Source organism: Pinus tabuliformis, chromosome J (genome assembly GCF_031772625.1).
Source record: "Pinus tabuliformis cultivar Carrire ecotype Pingquan chromosome J, CPIR1, whole genome shotgun sequence".
Taxonomy (NCBI): Eukaryota; Viridiplantae; Streptophyta; class Pinopsida; order Pinales; family Pinaceae; genus Pinus; species Pinus tabuliformis.
This window is the reverse complement of record NC_142295.1, coordinates 475,800,162-475,806,947: the sequence shown is the minus strand read 5'-3', so window position 1 is coordinate 475,806,947 and position 6,786 is coordinate 475,800,162. Positions and strand designations below refer to the sequence as shown.

General features: G+C 33.7%; 1 pseudogene; it reads right to left on the bottom strand.

Moving 5' to 3' along the window:
* Nucleotides 1-3,171: 3,171 nt before the first annotated feature.
* LOC149227880 (uncharacterized) lies at nucleotides 3,172-6,490 on the bottom strand (annotated as a pseudogene).
* Between the last annotated feature and the right edge of the window lie 296 nt (nucleotides 6,491-6,786).

Sequence of the window (6,786 nt, the reverse complement as noted above, 5' to 3'; positions counted from 1 at the left end):
TGGATATATGTATGGATGACAACAATATCTCTCCTGAATTTTTAACAGGGCTCGACCCATTCAACACACACACACACACACACACACACACACACACACATTACCCATATAAATACTCTAGCCTTCCCGAGCTTAGAAATAATAAAATAAGGCTTGATAGCTAATATTCAATCTACAAAATTAAACTTAACATGAATTTTTCCCTTCATTCAAACTCAAGCCAATTAGGCTAATTTTAGGCTTATAATAGTTCAGAGAACTACTAGTCTCTTTGAGTGATAATAAAAGAGAATAAGCTCATGAATGCATACAAGTTGTCATTCCTTCACTCAAAAATCTTTCAAGAAAATCAACAATACTTAAGTATGTTGGAAATCACAATACATATTATCAGGCATAACCAACACATATAATCAATACAAAAATAGGAAATCACATTCCATACATTATCATAAGCATTGGACTAGTACATTGAAACAATACCAAACATGCCTTAAATCAACATTTCACATATGCTTGACATTCAAGGTGCAAAGCTTTAGTATACTTATCTGATTAAATGTGCTCAAGAACTAATATTGGGTCTTCAACTCTCCTCCTAACCATAGATAAGTTGCAGCCAGGTATTTCTTGCAGCTGTCACCCTGAAGCCATATTCCAAAGCTTGAGGATGGAATTTCGACCATGTAACATCAATAATTCCAGCTGAAACATGACCTTATAGATAAGCCACTTTTACACACCATCCAATAAGATAAATAAACATATAAGGGCTCACTTCCCTTAACCATTCTCAAGAATTTCTGACCATCATGTTGCAGGGTCTGATCTCGATCAACTTCATCATATGGGTCTTTTGTTTCATAGAGAATCACATCTCTAATTTGGAGAGTAATATTATCATAAAATGGGAAGGTTCTTCAATGGAAAGCTACCAATGATTCAATGGGTTCTTCAGACCACAAGCTTCCTGGTGGTTTCTTCAATCTTAAGGCAAGCCAAAATAGTTTATTTTTTCAGCCCTAGACAACTCACTACACAATTACAAGAGGAGGAGAGCTCAATATGCAAATATGGGAAGGTTCATTAGTGACAAGCTACTAATAGATCAATAGGTTCTTCAGATCACAAGCTTCCCAATGGTTTCCTAAGGAAAGCCACACTTGCTGGTTTCTTCAGTCCTCAAGAAACAACAAGAGGATGAGAGTTCAACATGGGAAGGTTCATCAACTAGAAAATCTATTGATGGGTAAAGAGATCACCTCTCTAGGTACTTCATTAGTGAGTCAAGCACCAGAGCTTGAACTCCCACGACAACTCCGAGTGGTTCATCGGCCTCACAAATAGTTGAGTGTCTCTTCCTAATCTAGTAGGCTCATCAATCAACAAGCTTCCTAGTGGGTTCTTCAATCTAAGGAAAACCACTCTTGGAAGATTCATTAGCCCTTGGTAAGCTACTACTCTCTATTATCCACCAACAAACCCTCTTGGCTTCATTAGCTGGTCTGTTTTTATTTCGAGTTCTTCGTCTCTGTCAAGTTTCCTCTTCTTGTTTCCTTCCTCTTCATGAGAAGTTTCTTTCTTTCTTTTCCCCGTGTGTGACTTTGCCCCTTCTGAATGGAAGAATGAATGTTACCAAGAGTGTTTCGGCCTCCTTTCTCCTTTCAACAAGAGCCTCTCAACCTCATTTCAATGGTTGTTCTCTCTCTGTGTGCATAGGGTCCTCTCCCCCAACACATGAGCATTTGTTTTCAAGAATGCTCCCTTCCCCATCTTAGTCATGATGGTTCTTTCCATTTTGGTGGGGTCTACTCAAACCAACCACTTACAACACAATGCATATTCTCATTAACTCTTGTCATTTTCTTTCTTATAGTTTTTTCCCAACACGAGCATGGCTTATGCTCATTTTACAATTGAATTTAATACAAAGTGAGCTCTATTAAAAACATATCACTCAATTCATGAGTGGCATTTATAACACCAAGTCTTCAAAGCAATCTCCCTTCCTCAAACTCTCGAATCAGTGTCCCTTCATCTCATTCTTTTAATTTTATAGTTAGATAATTACAAGAAATTATTACAATGTTTACAAGGGAGAAACTATTACAATGTTAACCCCTACTTTTGTTATTAATACCAAGAATTTTCTAGAATTTTTTTGGAGATTAAATCCTTATCATCCACTTAATAATCATTGATAATTAAATTAAAATTATGAAAGCTCTATTTCAAAATAGGCACACCTCTCCTTTTAATTATTATTTAAATATTTAAAATAAGTTTTTATCTATGATAATTTATTTTTTCAAAAATATTTCTATATTCAACATTTTTTTCCATAAAATTTAAACCAAAATTTGATAAATACCTTATAAATATTTTTTTTAAATATGATTTTTAATGATGATTTTTTCTGAAATTTAAAAGTAAATTTATGCTTTAAGGAACAAATTGATGAAAATATAACTCTTTAAATTTCAATAAACAAAAAAATCCATATAAACAATAAAAAATGAAACCATTAAATTGATTGAAAACGAAAGGCTAACCCACATAATATATATCCCTAAGCCATAGATTTTAAAAAGTTAATGAAAAGAAGAATATATATATATATATATATATAAACATTGCAGATTTAAGTTAAAACTTATTTTCTATTAAAAAAGCTATGGTTGGTAACATAAAAATGGTATTTTTTTTTTGGTTAGAATTGTTCACAGTTTTGAGAAATAATCCTTTCACTTCAATATCAAGATTCCTGATGATGCATAAAGCTCGCAGCGAAATAAGTGACAATATGTACAATTCAAGAATCTTTTATCGCTTTTCTTTGAAGTTCGACTCGGACATTTTTTATCCATTTGAAATGTAGAATGATACATTAGATATATTTAATGGAAACACAATCTGACAGTCGATAAATCTGGTGCGACTATTTGTAATGATTGCCCAAAAATGGCCACCACAAATATTTTGAACCTCTGCAACTAAGAATTTGATCGCTCCTTGCTTTATTATACGACGAAAATGCAATCGAATTGGCTAACATTGAAACCTTCGAGGCAAACAATAAGAATCAGAGAAAAATAAATTCAAAACTCTTCAACGTAGAGGGTTTCGATGCTTTTATCTGTTCCACTCGATCAGCGATTTTATGGGTTTCCACTACAATAACGCTAACCATCCATGATTACAGAGTATTGATAAATATGTGTTTGAATCATGCACATCCAACATAACAAAACCAAGAAAATAATTAAAGAAATCAATGAGAGAAGGTGCAGATTGGACGCTGGCTAAAGGCGACACTTTCTGCAGAACATTCACCCAAAAATTCACGTCCGGCTCTGCCCGGAATTCTGGCTAAGAGCGAGGGAAATTTGGAACATGCATCTTGAGATCGACGGCAGCTTCTTCTGAAGATGATAAAACTGGAAAATTTTGACTTCAAATGCTGCTGCTACCGTTCATGTCCCTGGCAATTTCATAATTAGAAGATAATGCCAGCTGATCCATTGAAGCTATCGCGTCTTCACAAACTGGGCTCGAGGCCATGTGCGAGCAGACTTGAGCGTTGCTGCTATAATATTCCAGTGAATCTCCAGAACAGTTGTGCCATCCCATATTATACTCTTCTTTCTCCCGAAATGTCTGATTTTCCATTAAAATCTTTTGATTGCCAGAAAAACCCAACTCGCACTTAACATGAATGTCTCCATTGCCACTGCTGGCTTTTGGATGAAAATCATCATCTGGGGTTTCCAGTATCTGTTTCAGTGAATCCAGCATTGACTTTTGATCCGCTCCTACAATGGAACCTTCGTTTGATTGGGAGATCACGTTTCCATTAATTAGATTGTTGGCTGCAAATAACAGCCCTGGCTTTTGCTCAGCACGAAATTCCGATGAAACATTTGGATTAAAGAAGAATTTGCAAGTACTAGAATTCGGGTCATTTCCTTGCTGGTCTGTAATATTGGCCGTGTTTTGTTCTGTTTGTTGAAAGCAAACTGATAGCCCTGTTGCCTGGCCAAGCAATTCGTTTGTATTTTTCCTTTCATTTAGAATTGGAGACTCGCGAGAAGAAGAAACGAGAGAACAAGAAGTTTCATATTCCAATTGCCTCTGGAAATACTGATCAGCGTAAGCATTCGCGGTTTCAACATTTGCAGAACGTCTGTCACGTTTGATGCCGTGGCCGGTGAATGTGTGACCGGATCTATGCCCATACGCAAAAGTCGTTTCTTTAAATGTGTGTTCCACACGTTCTTGATTTCGTTATCTGTTCTTCCAGGCAACTGCGATGCAATCATAGGCCATCTGCATTCCACAAAATATTGGAATAAATGTGGGAATTTTGATTGAATTTTAGAATAAGTTTTGGTTTGTTATTCCGGACAACTTCAATGCAATCATAGACCATCTGCATTCAACAAAATATTGGAATAAATGTGGGAATTTTGATTGAATTTTAGAATTATAAGTTTTGGTTTGTTCACGTAGCATTATAGAATTGAGTTAATCAAAATGAAGTTGGCTAAATGACATTGTATAAAGTTAGTTTTAGGTTTAAGTTCAGTTTTAGTTTTTGGCGGGTGGAATTGTTTTTTTCAAATTTTGATTTTTGTTGTTTAAAATGGATATTTTTATTTTTATATAAATTAAATATATTGAAAATTTTCATACATTAAAATTTAGAGTTTACAATTCAGACTTGTAATTTTAATAAATTTCTACTTTGATTATAGCAAAATTAGGTTGGAAATTATGCTAGAAAAACATACAAACCCATAAAATACACTATTGTTTTTTATAAATTCATATTTAATATTAAAAATTACAAATTTACACATTCTAATGGTTAAAAATTACAAAATTACTTAAAAATTGGCCTAATTACACATTTTCATCGTTAAAATCACAATTTCCTAATGGTGCAATTCATTACAAGGAAGCAGTTTGTTAACATTGTGTAATGGATCTTTGTTTAAAAATTGCATAATTACACATTTTCATCGTAAAATTACAATTTCTTGACAGTGCAATTCATTACAGGGAAGCAGTTTGCTAACATTATGTAATGGATCTGAACAAAGAGGAATGATAAGATTATTCTTTATAATTAATGATAACCATTAGCAATTCTAAGGAATTGGTTAAATTTATCACTAGTAATATTATTAGCTATGTTGCATGAGTTTATGGCCGTGGGAAGGTTGGGAACTTGGGTAGGGTTGTGGGGAATGGCTAGAGGTTTCTTTATTAGAGGTTTCCCCATAATTTACAGGAAACAAGAATGGTGATATTATATAATAAAAAAATATAAAATATAAAAGATATAAAATATTTTTTTAATTATATAATTTATATAATAATGAAAATAATATTGAATCAAAATATTAAAATATTAAAATCAATTTAAATATATAAATAATAAATATATGATCTCTCTTATATATAAATATATTCTATAGGTGTTTCTCTCCCTGAGTCTCCCGCTTTTATATATATAAAATATTAAAATGTCACATTCATTATCAGTTATGTGACACATGGCCAGTGTTTGAAACAATTTGGCTTATAAATACAAAGGAACAATTTTACATATGTTTCTCTAGTTATTCTTATGAGAAAAATTAAAGCAAATCTAATGTTTAAGCATGGTCACTCTTTGAAACACTTTGGCTTAAAAATACAAAGGAACAATTTTACATATGTTTCTCTAGTTATTCTTAAGAGAAAAAGTAAAACAACTCTAATGTTTAAGTATTGAATGCCGCAAACAATATGCACACACACTCTTCTGAAATATATATACATAAACAACAAAAGAAATACTCATGAGCATGACATCCTAGATATCGCCTTTAGCTTCTTTAACCCATCAAGAAATTCTCTAGTTTCTCAATTAAGGATATCGGTGTTATGCATGTCTTTGGCCTTTCTTCCTGTGAAGGTGGCAACATGGGCTCATGTTTTTTGGGCAATTCAACATATTTCTCTAGAGACTTTATATTCCCCAACCTCAGGGAATGTTGGAACTCCAAAAAAAACAGTCTTCAAAGCTCCTGGAACTTTCCCCAGCTCCCATTGCAGCTCCGTTGAAAACTGAATGTTCCCATACAGTTTCAAATCTTCCGGGAGTGCGAGAACCATTGGAACGGGTTTCCCACCTCTGGAAAGTGGTTTCAGTGTAACAAAGATTATTAGGTAACCAGTTCCTTAAAATTTGCCCTCAAACAAAAACAGTAACCAGTTTCCCTCAAAATTTTCCCAAAAAACAAAACAATAACCATTTGTATGGTTTATTATTAATTAATCAATGGCATTATAATGCATTACTATTTCCCAGCATGGCATGCAGCTGAATAATTTTTTCTCCCTCCTCAGGACTAAAATATCCATGTTTGATGTCTGGTCTCAAATAATTCGTCCATCTCAATCGACAACTCTTCCCACATCGAAGAAGTATTACATCACCAAACAACAATTTAAGTATTGCAAATTTCAATAAAATTCAAGATTCTATGTAAAACCAGATCTCTCGAGGGAACACAAATTTACCACTTTTGGACAGAAGATTTTCCACAGGATTATGCTCTCTAAAAATGTGGATAAAGGAGATGTGCTTGAAAGATTGCAACATGGCTTTGATTTGTTGCATCCAGTGATATCAATATGGGTACCTTCGCCCCTGGACCAATAGAAATGATATGACTGTATAGACCCTAGCACAATTTGTGCCTCCCATCCACCTTCATCTCCTGAAACAAATCCCAT